We start from the raw sequence: 14,806 nt of genomic DNA, 5'->3' as shown, positions 1-14,806 counted from the left end.
TGGGTTTCGAAACAAGTATCATTGTGTGGAAAACCAAAAAGGAGGAAAGACTAATGCATCTTGTAATTCTTCAAATAATCTGATAATTAGATAACCAAAGGAGAGAATCCAAAAGGTATCGTATAATTTATGTGATCTAAAACTCCATCAATTGCGGTTATGCACTAATGGTTTTTGACAGATTAATAGGATAGTGCTTCCACCATTCCTTTTCGTTCTTTGGTTGGACGAAATGATCTGGCAAAGCAATATAATGTCTATTATAATAGTCAATGTTCATCGATAGTTGAATTCTCTACACAACAACTTGTAGACTTAAATAAATGAACAATAACACGATTTCTGATTTCTTTCAGCTTTCGTCTTGCCCCTTCGCAAATAAAATAATGTCCTGTCATAAATCACCAAGAATCAAATCAAGATGCTACCTCTCCAAATTCTACTCACTAGCTCCATCATTCTAAACTTTCAATAACGTAACAATGGTTTTCAAAATAAATTTTTTATCCTTCTTTCTTTCATTGCTCCTCTTATTTTCCCTCTCCTCACCCAAAACACCTCCGAGACCTCGAGCTTTTCTTCTTCCAGTAACCAAAGATGCAGCCACTAAACAATATGTCACGGTCATTCGCCAAAGAACGCCTCTTGTCCCCGTAAAACTAACTGTAGATCTTGGCCAAAGATTTTTATCGGTTGATTGTGAAAAAGGCTATGTTAGTTCATCTTATAAACTCGTCCCTTGCGGTTCTATCCCTTGTAAACGTTCATTATCCGGTGCCTGTGTTGAATCATGTGTAGGTCCTCCTTCACCAGGGTGCAATAATAGCACTTGTTCACATATTCCTTATAACTCCTTTATTCGAGCCAGCACTGACGGTGAACTTGCACAAGATATCGTCTCACTCCAATCAACTGATGGCTCAAATCCTGGTAAATTTTTATCAGCAAATGGAGTAGGTTTTGACTGTGCTCCTAATTCTCTTCTTGAAGGACTAGCAAAGGGTGTTAAAGGAATTGTGGGACTTGGAAATGGTTATGTAGGATTTCCTACTCAATTGGCTAATGCTTTTCGTGTACCCCGAAAATTTGCTATCTGCTTGAGTTCATCCACAACTTCTAAAGGAGTTATGTTCTTTGGTGATAGTCCTTATGTTTTTCTTCCTGGAATGGATGTTTCAAAAAGACTTGTCTACACCCCACTTCTTAAAAATCCTGTTAGTACATCAGGTTCGTATTTCAAAGGGGAGCCTTCAACAGACTACTTTATTGGAGTGACATCCATTAAAATTAATGGTAATGTCGTGCCAATAAATATCACGTTGCTGACCATCACCAAAGATGGCAAAGGGGGAACTAAAATAAGTACTGCTGAACCTTAAACGAAATTAGAGACTTCGATTTACAATGCTCTTACAAAGGCATTTGTCAAATCGCTTGCTAAGGTTCCAAGGGTGAAACCTGTGGCTCCTTTCAAGGTGTGTTATAATAGAACGAGTTTTGGGAGCACTCGTGTTGGTCCTAGTGTTCCACCCATTGAACTGGTGTTGGGAAGCAAAAATGCTACTGTATCATGTGTTAGGTGTGGAATTGGCCAAACAAGTCAATTCTTTTGTTCACATAGTCGTGATGTAAGCGCTTACCTCATAATAGTCGTGATGTAAGCGCTTACCTCATCATAGGAAATTCATTCCTATAAATAGGTAGCTTATGGTTCATTTGTAAGATATCATCAAGATCATTTGCTAAACACATCCCAAAGAGAGAAAAAAATATAAGAGAAATACTCTTAGTGAAAGGCCTAAGTAAGAGAAGGTCTTTGAGAGAATTTTCTGTGGTAAAATTCTTGAGTGTAATTGGGATTGGGGTTGTGACGTTGAGTGTTGTAAACACTTGTAATATTTCTTCTTTAATAAGATCTGCAGCAGCAACGTGGACGTAGCTCTCACATTGAGGGTGAACCACTATAAATCTCTGTGTGTTATTTATTTATTCTTCGCTTACATCACGACGTAAGTAGGTTCTGTCTAAGGAGGTTGGTATTTAAGTGGTCCAGCTATGACCCTCCAATCTTTCCTGGGAACCTGCTACAAAGGTCGGATTTGGGATTCAAATCCTAACAACTGGTATCAGAGCAACAGGTTGTGTTGTGATTTAGAAACGATGGGAGGCGAAGATGGTACGACGCATGGCATCGGTAAATTCGATGGTACAGACTTTGCGTTCTGGAGAATGCAAATTGAAGATTATTTATATGGCAGAAAGCTTCATGAACCTCTGAGTCCGAAACCAGAAGAGATGAAGCAAGCAGATTGGAATCTCCTCGACAGACAAGTTCTGGGAGTCATTCGGCCGACACTGTCGAAGAACGTTGCTCACAACGTGGCAAAGGAGAAGACCACCGCAGATATGATGAAGGTATTGTCTGACATGTATGAGAAACCTTCGGCAAATAATAAGGTATTTCTCATGAAGAAACTATTTCATTTAAAGATGATGGAAAGTGCTCATGTTGCTGCACACGTAAATGAATTCAATACCATTGTAAATCAATTGTCATCGGTAAAAATTGATTTCGATGATGAAGTGCAAGCTCAAATTTTGTTGGCATCCCTACCAAATAGCTGGGAGCCAATGAGAGCAGTGGTTAGTAATTCTGTCGGTAGTGACAAACTAAAGTTCAACGATGTTAGGGATCGTATCCTTGCTGAGGAAGTGCGCAGGACAGATTCTGGAGAGGCATCGACGAGTTCTGCTTTTAATGTTGAAAACAGAAGCAGAAATTATGACAGAAACTACAACCGAAATAGGGGCAGATCGAAGTCAAGGAATGGCAGGGGTCAATCCAAACCAGGACGAACACATGAGTGTTGGAACTGTGGAAAACCAGGTCACTTCAAGAAGAACTGCAGGGCGCCAAAGAAGGAGGACAACAAGGGGGCTGGAATCAACGCTGCTACGGAAGACATTGGCGATGCGTTGTTGCTATCGGTTGACAGCCCGATAGACTCTTGGGTGCTTGACTCAGGAGCGTCCTTTCATACCACCCCACATCATGATATAATGACAAACTACGTGGCTGGGAATCTCGGCAAAGTTTATTTAGCCGATGGAGAGCCGCTAGAGGTTGTTGGCACGGGAGACATTAATTTGAAGATGTCAAATGGATCCTCGTGGAAGATTACAAAAGTTAGACATGTTCCAAAGCTGATGCGAAACCTGATTTCAGTAGGTCAGCTTAATGATGAGGGATATGATCTCAACTTTGGTAATGGGTCTTGGAAGGTGGCGAAAGGTGCTATGGTAGTTGGCCGAGGAAAGAAGATTGGCACTCTCTACATGACGGATAGCTGTCGTGATATTGTTGCTGTGGTTGACAACACAAAGAAGACAGATTTGTGGCATTGTCGGCTTGGGCATATCAGCCAGAAGGGGATGAAGCTGTTGGTGACAAATGGCTTAATTCCGGAGCTGAAGACGGTGGACCTTCATACGTGTGAGAGCTGCATTCTCGGAAAACAAAAGCGAGTAAGCTTCTCAAGTGCAGACAGAGAGTTGAAGGTCGAAAAGCTGGAATTGGTGCACACAGACGTGTGGGGACCTACCACTGTACCCTCCCTTGGAGGATCACACTACTACGTGACCTTCATTGATGATTCAACCAGGAAGGTATGGGTTTATTTTATGAAAAATCAATCCGATGTGTTTAGTGTATTCAAAAGATGGAAAGTCATGGTCGAGAATGAAACAAACCTCAAGTTGAAGTGTTTGAGGTCCGACAACGGCGGAGAATACACTGATGATGATTTCAAACGGTACTATGCCGATAATGGGATCAAGATGATGAAGACTATTCCTGGAACGCCTCAACAGAATGGAGTAGCCGAAAGAATGAACCGAACGTTGAACGAGCGTGCTCGGAGTATGAGAATACACTCTGGACTGCCCAAGACATTCTGGGCAGATGCAGTCAATACCGCGGCCTTCTTAATTAACCGAGGACCGTCAGTTCCCTTGGATTTCAGAATTCCAGAAGAAGTCTGGAGTGGCAAGAAGGTAAATCTTTCATTTCTGAAAGTGTTCGGTTGCTTATCATATGTTCATAATGATGATACGGCTAGAAGCAAGCTTGATCCAAAATCAAAGAAGTGTTACTTTATTGGCTATGGTGACACCGAGCTTGGGTACCGATTTTGGGATGAACAAAATCGGAAAATCATCCGAAGCAGGAATGTTGTCTTCAACGAAGAGGTACTGTACAAACACAAGTTGCAAAAAAATTCAGAATGTCAGGACAAGGAATCGGAAATAGTGGATTTGAGGGACTTTCCGACACCTGAGCCGCAACCAGGTACAGCCGAGGCAGAGGAACAAACAATCCGAGAAGGTGCTGATGAAAGTGCTGATTCTGAAACAAATCAACAGACGCCAATCACAGAACTGCGTAGATCATCCAGAATCAGGAAGCCGATTCACAGGTACTCTCCATCCCTCAACTACATTCTACTCATTGATAGAGGGGAGCCGGAATGTTATGAAGAAGCAATACAAGTCGATGAATCGACTAAGTGGGAGCTGGCAATGAAAGATGAGATGGATTCACTATCGGCAAATCATACATGGGAATTATCCGAGTTGCCAAACGATAAAAAGGCATTGCAAAACAAATGGGTTTATCGGATAAAGGAAGAACCCAATGGAAGCAAGCGTTATAAAGCAAGACTGGTTGCAAAGGGATTTCAACAGAAAGAAGGCATTGACTATACGGAGATCTTCTCTCCCGTAGTCAAGATGGTGACTATCAGAACTGTTCTTGGGCTGGTAGCAAAGGAAAATCTACATCTGCAACAGATGGACGTGAAAACTGCATTTCTTCACGGTGATCTAGACGAGGAAATCTACATGCGACAGCCGGAGGGATTCAAAATCAAAGGAAAGGAGAATCTGGTGTGCAAACTTCAAAAGAGTCTGTACGGACTAAAACAGGCTCCAAGACAGTGGTATTTAAAGTTTGACAGCTTTATGAAGAAAGCTGATTTTTCAAGGTGCGAGGCAGATCACTGCTGTTACTTCAAAAAATTTGAAGACTCGTACATGATACTGCTACTCTATGTCGACGACATGCTAATCGTAGGAGCAAACCTACATGAGATTGATCGGTTGAAAAAAGGGTTATCGGAAGAGTTTGCAATGAAGGATTTGGGAGCTGCAAAGCAAATCCTTGGGATGAGAATCGACCGAAGCAAGGAAGGCATCAAACTCTCACAAGAAGAATATGTGAGGAAAGTTATCAAAAGGTTTAACATGCATGATGCCAAGCCAGTCAGCACTCCCTTGGCTAGACACTTTCGGTTGTCAAAGGATCAGTCGCCGACAACCGAGGATGAGAAGAAGCAGATGGACAAGATACCTTATGCATCTGCAATCGGTAGTCTTATGTATGCAATGATATGTACAAGGCCAGACATTGCACATGCAGTGGGAGTTGTCAGCCGATTTATGAGCAATCCGGGAAAGCAACACTGGGAGGCTGTGAAGTGGATATTCAGATATCTGAAAGGCAGCTCGAGTTCAGCTCTGTATTTTCGAAAATCAAAAACAGGATTGCAAGGGTATGTTGATGCTGACAACGGTGGTGATATTGATAGCAGAAAGAGCACATCCGGGTATGTTTACACCTTCAGAGGTACTGCAATCTCTTGGGTTTCCAAGTTGCAAAAGATAGTAGCTCTCTCTAGTTGTGAGGCTGAGTACGTTGCTGTGACGGAGGCCACAAAGGAAATGATGTGGCTACAATCTTTTCTGCGGGAATTGGATCAGGACCACGAGGGAAGTGTGCTATATTGTGATAGCCAAAGCGCCATTCATTTGGCAAAGAACCCGGTTTACCATGCTCGAACGAAGCACATACAACTCCGGTACCATTTCATTAGATCAGCTTTGGAAGATGGAGCGCTGGTGCTTGAGAAGATCGCAGGGAGTCAGAATCCAGCAGACATGCTGACAAAGGCAGTGACGATAGACAAACTGAAGCTATGCTCAACTTCAGTTGGCCTGCACGAAGTATGAAAGTAGGAAAGAGCTGTTGCATCGATCAAAGTGTGAAGACAAATTAAAATTAGTCTTCAAGTGGGAGATTTGTTAGGTGTGGAATTGGCCAAACAAGTCAATTCTTTTGTTCTCATAGTCGTGATGTAAGCGCTTACCTCATCATAGGAAATTCATTCCTATAAATAAGTAGCTTATGGTTCATTTGTAAGATATCATCAAGATCATTTGCTAAACACATCCCAAAGAGAGAAAAAAATCTAAGAGAAATACTCTTAGTGAAAGGCCTAAGTAAGAGAAGGTCTTTGAGAGAATTTTCTGTGGTAAAATTCTTGAGTGTAATTGGGATTGGGGTTGTGAGGTTGAGTGTTGTAAACACTTGTAATATTTCTTCTTTAATAAGATCTGCAGCAGCAACGTGGACGTAGCTCTCACATTGAGGGTGAACCACTATAAATCTCTGTGTGTTATTTATTTATTCTTCGCTTACATCACGGCGTAAGTAGGTTCTGTCTAAGGAGGTTGGTATTTAAGTGGTCCAGTTGTGACCCTCCAATCTTTCCTGGGAACCTGCTACAAAGGTCGGATTTGGAATTCAAATCCTAACATCATGGACTATCTGGGGTGCGAATTCTATGGTGGCAGTGAATAATGAGGTGCTCTGTCTTGGATTTGTGGATGGAGGAGTTGAATTTGAGCCAAAAACGTCTATAGTCATTGGAGCACATCAAATTGAAGACAACCTTTTGCAATTTGACATTGCTAATAAAAAGTTGGGTTTTACTTCTTCACTCTTGTTTGGTCAAACAACATGTTCCAACTTCAACTTTACATCCAAAGCTTGATGGTTACGCTTTCGGAATATGAGATTCGGATATTAGTAGTAATAGTAATTTCTTTTATTTTCGAAAGGATGGAGTTGGCCAAGAATAAATGTACTCCTGTTTGCTGTTGGTTGTTCTTTTCGTGACGGTCAAAATGGTGTAGTCAATTACTAAAAACTATCGGTGTATAAATTTACTTTGCTGATGGCAATCAGCCTTGGTCTGTAACTTCTCTGTCACGCCCCGAACCATGGCTTGGGCGAAACACGGCACTCGATGCCTTACCGCATGTGACCGAGCGAACCACATGGCTTGTTGAATCATCATGAGGCATAACATGAGCGGAATAATACGTGAATGCATGATGAGCCTTTATAAAACGTAGTAAGTCATAATACTTAATAAAAATACTTGTTTAAACATGAGTGCGGAATTAACATGAATGAGCCGAAATGGCTATACGACTCCGAATGTCTGACATAACATAACTGACTTGTCTAGTCTATGAAACGTCTATCATGAGTCTGACCGGAAAACATACTTACTGGGACAAACCCCCAGCATACCTTAGATGCATAACTAATCATAAAACAAAAGTTGACGGGGCTCACCAATAAGCTGATACGAATGATGTCCTACTGAGCAGATGTGTCGTCCTGTATATGAGTACCTGCATCGTGAAAGGGAGGCCTCCGGCCAATAAAAGGGGACGTCAGCACATTGAATGTACTGGTATGTAAAGCAACTGAAAGAAATAACATGGGACATGAAATAACATGATAAGAACTGAAACTGAAAAGCTGGACATGAACATGAGCATGAACATGGGTACATATATATATATATATAGTATTAATATGCGTAGGATTTCTAGTGCACCGGGCTGCCCTTTTTTATGCATAGGATTTCTAGGAAAAATGACTAATAATTGTAATACAAAATTTAAAATTAAGGTAGAAGATGTAGTAGAAGTAATGGGAAATAGAGGAATAAGACTAATAAAACCTATAAAGATAAATCCCGAAGAATATGCAGGGATGGAATGAAATCTAGAAGATTTTAATAGAAAAAAGATTCTACAGCCAGAATCTCACCTAATGTACACCAATTCTAAGGGAGAAACGTCTATACGTTTTACTAATTATAATTATACGCCACAAAAAGACATAGAAGAGGAAAGTACTCTAGATGAAAATGAAACTACTGGGTCAACCTTTATGAACATAGAATTAATACAAAAAGATTTTGAAGTAGACATAGCTATAAAAGAAGCAAAAAGACTTCAAAAGGAAAACAAAAATATGTTTTTTAGATGTAAAGTGTGTAAGTTAGGAGAACTAACAATAGAAGAAACCATAAGTCATTTTAAATTATGTGAAGCTCGAATTGATAATTGGGGATATAGAGTAGAACATATATACCAAAAGAAATCAGACGAATTCGACCTACCGGAATAGTTCCACCTAATTTAATAAAAATTATATATAGGGGGGTAGTAAATTTTTTGATAAGAAAAGTTCAAAGGACAAAGCAGGAAATTTATTTTGTTTTCAAATAAATTTTTTTAACAATCCTACTTGGTACATCCTCACTCCTCTATTTCTTCTCATCATGTAGTTATAATTGATTTTCTGTCTATCTCCCATTTTTGTTTTATGAACAGTAAAAGTGAACCGTACTAAAACGGCCGTTCATCTATTTCTCTTAACCTTTATTCTTAATAACAGTCTTCTTTAACCACACCCCGGTAACCACGACCAACATCGTCCTTTATTATTTAGACATTAAAACGACCTCTTTAAAACCTAGGAATTCACAGGTTAATCCATCGAGATTATTAAGAAGTTAAGAGAATAACCATATGTCACGACCCAAATGCCGCTAAGTCGTGCGGGCACCTACCATATCCCACCTTGGTAGGAGAACCCTTCCCTTAATCAGTTATACAACAATAATTACTAAGTAAAGCGAAATTAATGAGGAGTCTAACATATATTATAAATACCAAGTGTGAAATTCTCAATTCTAAATACCACCCAAGGAAAATGGTCAGAAATAGTACAAGAGCCACTGATCAACGTGTCTTAATAATACATGAGTCTCAAAAACTAGAAATACCGTCTAAGGATAAAAGTAAGACAAATAGTAACGAAGGAGTCCCAGGGGTGGCGGATTCGTCCAATAAGCTCACCCTAGCAAACTCCGCAGATAGCCTAGGGATCAATGTCGAGGTGCAGAAGTGGTACCGATCTCGTACTCTGCACTCAAAAAGGAATGCAGCAAGGTAGGGTCAGTACAAACACAAGTACTGGTAGGTATCATAGGCCGACAACAACTAGCTAACATATACACAGTAAGAAACTGAAAGATAGACATGCTCGCAATCAAGTACAAGTAGAAATCACAATCCACTATATCAGTCTAAATATAGAAACACATATACAGAATCCAAGGCATAAAATAATGATATGAAGAATGAATACGCAACGGAAGGCAATACAATACAATACAATACAATGCAATGCAATGCCCGTACACACATGCTATGGCGGTGTAAATCGTCGCCTAACAGCCATGACCCGTGGGGGACTCGCGAAGTCCATGTACCACTCTCACGATCCCGGTAAAGACCTCGGGCCTCGTTTACTCTCACGATCCTGGTAAGAACCTCGGGCCTCGTGTACTCTCACGATCCCTGTAAGAACCTCGGGCCTCGTGTACTCTCTTCCTTATCATCATTTCCAATCAAGTCACAACACAACCATATAAGGCTACAAGCCAACAAATCAGTCAACAATACCAACCTAGTCCATCCCAACTTCGTACCCAAAAGCGTACATGCTTTCTCCGACAGTATCTAACTATACATATGTTTCGCTAATCGAAGTCTAACCTAAAAGGTAAGCCATAACCTACCTCGAAGCCGAACCAGAGCCACGAACAATCAAACTTGGGCTTTACCCTTCCGGAATGCTCCCGAACGATCAAAATCTGCAAACAGTTTTGTTTTCCCTTGTTGTGCAAAGTTCATGCGTAGTATATTTCAAACTGCCCCTAGACCCTTTCTTTTCTATGCAATTAATGAACTAATACTCCATATATTAGGTCTTTTGCAGATGGGCCACCAAGGAAAAGATATATGGGCCTAGTCGGATTATTTATCACAGTAGCCTCCTTAATTCATTAATTTCAGTAACCACTTTGTCTACTTTAACATTTATCCACTCCATTAAATACGATATTTATCAACTTATACCTTATATGGGTGCAAATAATATTCCTATGAATAAATTATTCACACACGATAAATAAATAAATAAATAATAAACTATTCAAATGTTTCCCCGTCAATTAAATAACCGAGTCACCCATTACCACAAGCCATAAACACTAAAATAAGACCACAAAAGGGATGTTTTAGGAATATTAGGTCTAAAATTACTAGACGACCAAATGGGTCATTACACCATATACTAAGAATAACAAATTCATGATGATAAGAAAGTAACTACTTAAACATAATAATCACAAAATAATTTACATAGTAGGGAGATTAGTACAGAAAACATAGTAAATAAACTTACATGATTTGAAGAAGGAGAGAGGTTTCCCTTTCGGGGAACCCCAAAAACTACTTCACACCAGAAGGGGGTAGTTATTAAAAACTTAATACTTATTTACAATAGGGGTTTATATTACACAGGTTTTTGACTGGGCAAGAGATTGGAGCATTTGATGAAAGAGAAGGGGAATATGGAAATTTTCTAGAGAGAGGTGGCTGATGCTCTTGTTGGTGATGCCTTTGCTTCTTCACAAATGCTGCTATTTATAAGTGTCTGGCGGACTTCAACTTCGGATTTCAAAATGCTAAAGAATCTCTTGAGTTCAGCCAGGTGCTCTTTGGGCCCCATCGTCACGTGAACTTTTTCAAAAGAAACTTTATTTACTCGTCTTTTAGCTGATCTGTCCGTTTACTGTGGCTGATTTATTAAAGTTGCTTTTAATAAAGCCTTCTTTTTCTGCAAATGTCTGCTAGCCGTTGCTTTTTTCAACGAATCTTTCAGCCTTTTGTCTCATCATAACTTTTTCCTCCACTACATTTGTCTGATTACATACACACGTATATATAATATTTTTTTTTATGTGTCTAAATTATGTAGTGCAATAGAATCAAAACTCATGCCTGAGTCTACATCATTTGGATCTTGAGAGTCTTGAAATGCACATATCATCTCCTTCGAAATCTGAACTATGGACTGGTGACATCCCTTGACTTGGGGATAATCCTGGACTAGGATTTTTAACTACATGTTTATCTTGTTCCTTTGTCTGGATTTTTTTTTCTAATGTCTCTTTTACTATACTTTCTATTTTTTCATTCTTCTTCTTTTTTGCAAGTGTGCTTTTCTTTGTAGAAGTCGCTCCTTGCGTAAGTGTCTTTGGTAGTCTCCGTCTTGTTTGGAGAGATGAACATCCCTCATCTTCACTTTTTGGCAAAGTGACAACCATCAACGGATTTGGTAAGTCTTTACCGGCTACCGTTTGAACCGGACTAGCTGTATCCTCACCCGATACAGTGGGTCTGACTGCATTCATTGGGGAATGCACACCCTTCTCATCCATTTTTTCTGAGATGGAGAACTATGAGATTGCATCAATTCGAACTTAATAGTTTGTAGTCTTTGTTCTAATGTCTTCACTTGATCCAAGAGTTTCATTTTTTCTTGAACCAATGTCTCTTTCTGCTGGTTTAATCGTTTGACCACGTCGGTCATAGTAGAGCAGTGATCACAAAAAATTATCTTGTCTGTGTCTTTTTGTACATTGTACTGAGGGATATTGTCTGAGAGCTGGAGAAATATAGTAGTTTGGACCCAGTGCTCCTCTAGCATAGTCTAGTGCTTCAGTGAAATCATTAAATCCTTTAAAAAGAGGTTTTCTTATGTCTTTAATAGAGTCTACAACTTCTATCCAAGTTTGAAAAATACCATTAGTTTTACCGTGAACTACAACATAAAATTTAAATTTTTTGTCTAAATTCCTGTCTGTAAAATACTGACAAAGAGAATTTATAGTAGCTACAAAATGTTTAGCGTCTTTTCTATTATGAGAAATCCATAAATTATCCACTAAGCATTTTTGTTGTCTGTCTATTACGTATTCTGGTAATACTTTAAAAGTCCAATTTGATGGCTGGAAAGCTACTAAGTTATTGGCTCTGAATTGTATTCTTTCCATAGTATTTCTCTCTAATAAAGATGTAGGTCTAAAATGAAGGTTACCTAATACTGTCTGTCTGTATGTGTCTTGGGTTGAGGCTATGCCTTTCCCCTTGTCTGTTGTCTGAGAACTGGAAGGTCTCATGCTGTTCAAATAAAAAATTAGTTAGCAGTAATCTTTAATCTACTTAATTGGTCTGCTAAATTATTATCTTTTCCTTTTATATGTTCAAATTTTAAATTATAAATTGAAATGGTATCTAAAAAATTTAGCCATCGTCTTCTGCTACTATTTTTATCATTTATCTTTTGATAAAATTTAACTATAGCTTCGCAGTCTGTTCCTACTAGTATTTCTGATTTATTTAGGATATATAATCTAAAACTATTCAATCCATATATTACAGCCAAAATTTCTGCATCTATACTACTCATGTTTCCTTTTTCTTTATACTTACCACTTTGATAAGCACATATCTTTTCTTCATTTTTATTACTATATTTATTAGGTTTTGCTTTTAGTACTACTCCCCATCCCTCAAAAGTGCCGTCTGTTTCTATAATTAAGTAGTCTGTTTCTAGAGGCATATTTAAATCGGGAATGCTCTTTATTTTTTCTTTTATTTTTTGTACTAATTTAATGTCTTCAATATTAAAGTGTTTTTGACCATTTGATCCAGTCTTTGAATACAATGGTTCTGCTATTTTTCCTAAATCCTTTATGAAATTTCTAGCATAATTGACTATTCCTAATTTTTTTTGTAATTCCTTAACATTGTCTAACTTATCTGGCATTTCTAAAGCTTTTTTAGCTATATGAGGTTGTAACTTTATCTTACCTTCTCCTAGTACTACTCCTAAAAAATTTATATAATTTTTACATAATTCCATTTTTTTTCTTACTAATTATTATTCCATTTTCTACAAATAGTCTAAATACTGTTTGTAGGTGTCCTAAATGTTCTTTAATATCTCTACTAAACACTAGTATATGATCTACGTATACTAATACAAACCTTTTGTATTCTCCAAATATACTATCCATTTTTCTTTGAAAAATTGGCGGAGCTGTCTTTAATCCAAATGGCATTACTAACCATTCGAAATGTCCTTCAGGACAGGTGAATGCAGTCCACTCTATACTTTCTTCATGCATTCGTACCTTCCAGTATCCTGATTTACAATCAAATTTGCTAAATATTTTCTTTCCTTGTATTCTAGTTATTAATTCTGTTTTGTCTGGTAACTTATATCCATCTGTTCTAGTATTATCATTAAGTCTTTTATAGTTTATTACCATTCTCGCTTTTCCTCTTACTATTTCGCTATGATTTCTTACCATAAATGCTGCAGATTTATGTTTAGAAGTCGATCTCCGTATTACTCCTAAGTCCAGTAGTTCTTTAATTTGTACTTTAAAATCTTCTACATCTTGATTTGTTGCTTCTATCGAAGTTGTTTTAATTATATAGTCTGGATTTATTATATCTAATTTACATACAATCCTATTATTTTTTCAATGTTTTAATGGTTTTTCTCCTATAATTTCTATTTCATCTAGTTTTTTTTTTTTTTTTTTTTTTTTTTTTTTTTTTTTTTTCCCCCTCCCATTTTAGGAGGATTTATAGTGTTTCCACACTTCCCCTCCAGTGTGACTCGAACCCAGGACCTACCGATCGTGGGTGGAGGTGCTTAACCACTGAGCCATCCCTCACTTGTCTTTCATCTAGTATTTTTATTATATTGTCTAGGTCTTTTTGATTTTTTATTATTCCTATTCTTTCTATTCCTGTTTTAAAATTATATAATTTTGTCTCTATGTCTATTAAAGTATAATTTTTTTTCTAACGAATCATCTTCTCCTAGAATTTCTTCTTCTTTTAGAGTTAAATTTTTTATTTCTGGCTTGTCTTTACAACATGTATTATTTTCTTGACAGTCTTTACAACAACTATCCCTTTTCTTTTGTAGGTCTGTGGTAGGTATCTCCTTATGACGAATCATAGTTTCAGTCTTAAGGACTTGTACTGGTGTATGAGTAATATTTTTTAAGAAAATTACTCCATCTCTTGTAATCATACAACTGCCATTATTATGTAACATAAAGTCCAATCCTATGACAAAGTCTACATTTATATTAAGGTCTCTTACCCATATCTTATCCATTTTATAGCTTGGTTTGTAAAATTCTGAACATGTATTTATAAAGCTAATGTAGGCCTTATGAACATAATGTCTATATATGTTATGCGTTCCATCCATTTGCATGGCTGCAACTGGTTTTTCTAGAATTTTTATTAAATTAGGTGGAACTATTCTTTTATTTATTATGCACTTTGTGCACCCTGAATCTACTAATGCTAACGTTTCTATCTCATAATCATCTATTTTGATTCTGGCAAGTATTTTTATTGTTCCTAATTTTTTATCTTCATTACATACTAATGCTTCATGGGCTTCTATACTCATTAATTCTGCTTGAGAATTTTCTGGTACTATTCCTAATGGTTTCATTATTGGTTGTATATTTGATAATCTTATTTCTTCGTCTTCACTCTCTACTTCTTTTTGTTTTCTTTTTTCTGGGTTACATAATCTAGTTTCTAATTCATTTATTCTTGTTTCTAATGTTAATATTCTTAGATTAAGAGGAGGGTCTTCAATTTTTTTTATGAGTTTCCTCTCTATTTATTTTTGTCTTAAATTCTTTTTCTATAC

At 37.7% G+C, this 14,806-nt stretch overlaps 1 pseudogene; it reads left to right on the top strand.

Annotated features, from left to right (window-relative positions):
• Nucleotides 1-412: 412 nt before the first annotated feature.
• On the top strand, nt 413-6,890 carry LOC132644984 (probable aspartic proteinase GIP2; annotated as a pseudogene).
• Nucleotides 6,891-14,806: the final 7,916 nt, after the last annotated feature.

This window comes from Lycium barbarum, chromosome 6 (genome assembly GCF_019175385.1).
Source record: "Lycium barbarum isolate Lr01 chromosome 6, ASM1917538v2, whole genome shotgun sequence".
Classification (NCBI taxonomy): domain Eukaryota; kingdom Viridiplantae; phylum Streptophyta; class Magnoliopsida; order Solanales; family Solanaceae; genus Lycium; species Lycium barbarum.
Note: the sequence above shows the minus strand (reverse complement) of the source record. Positions and strands in the feature narration are given on the sequence as shown.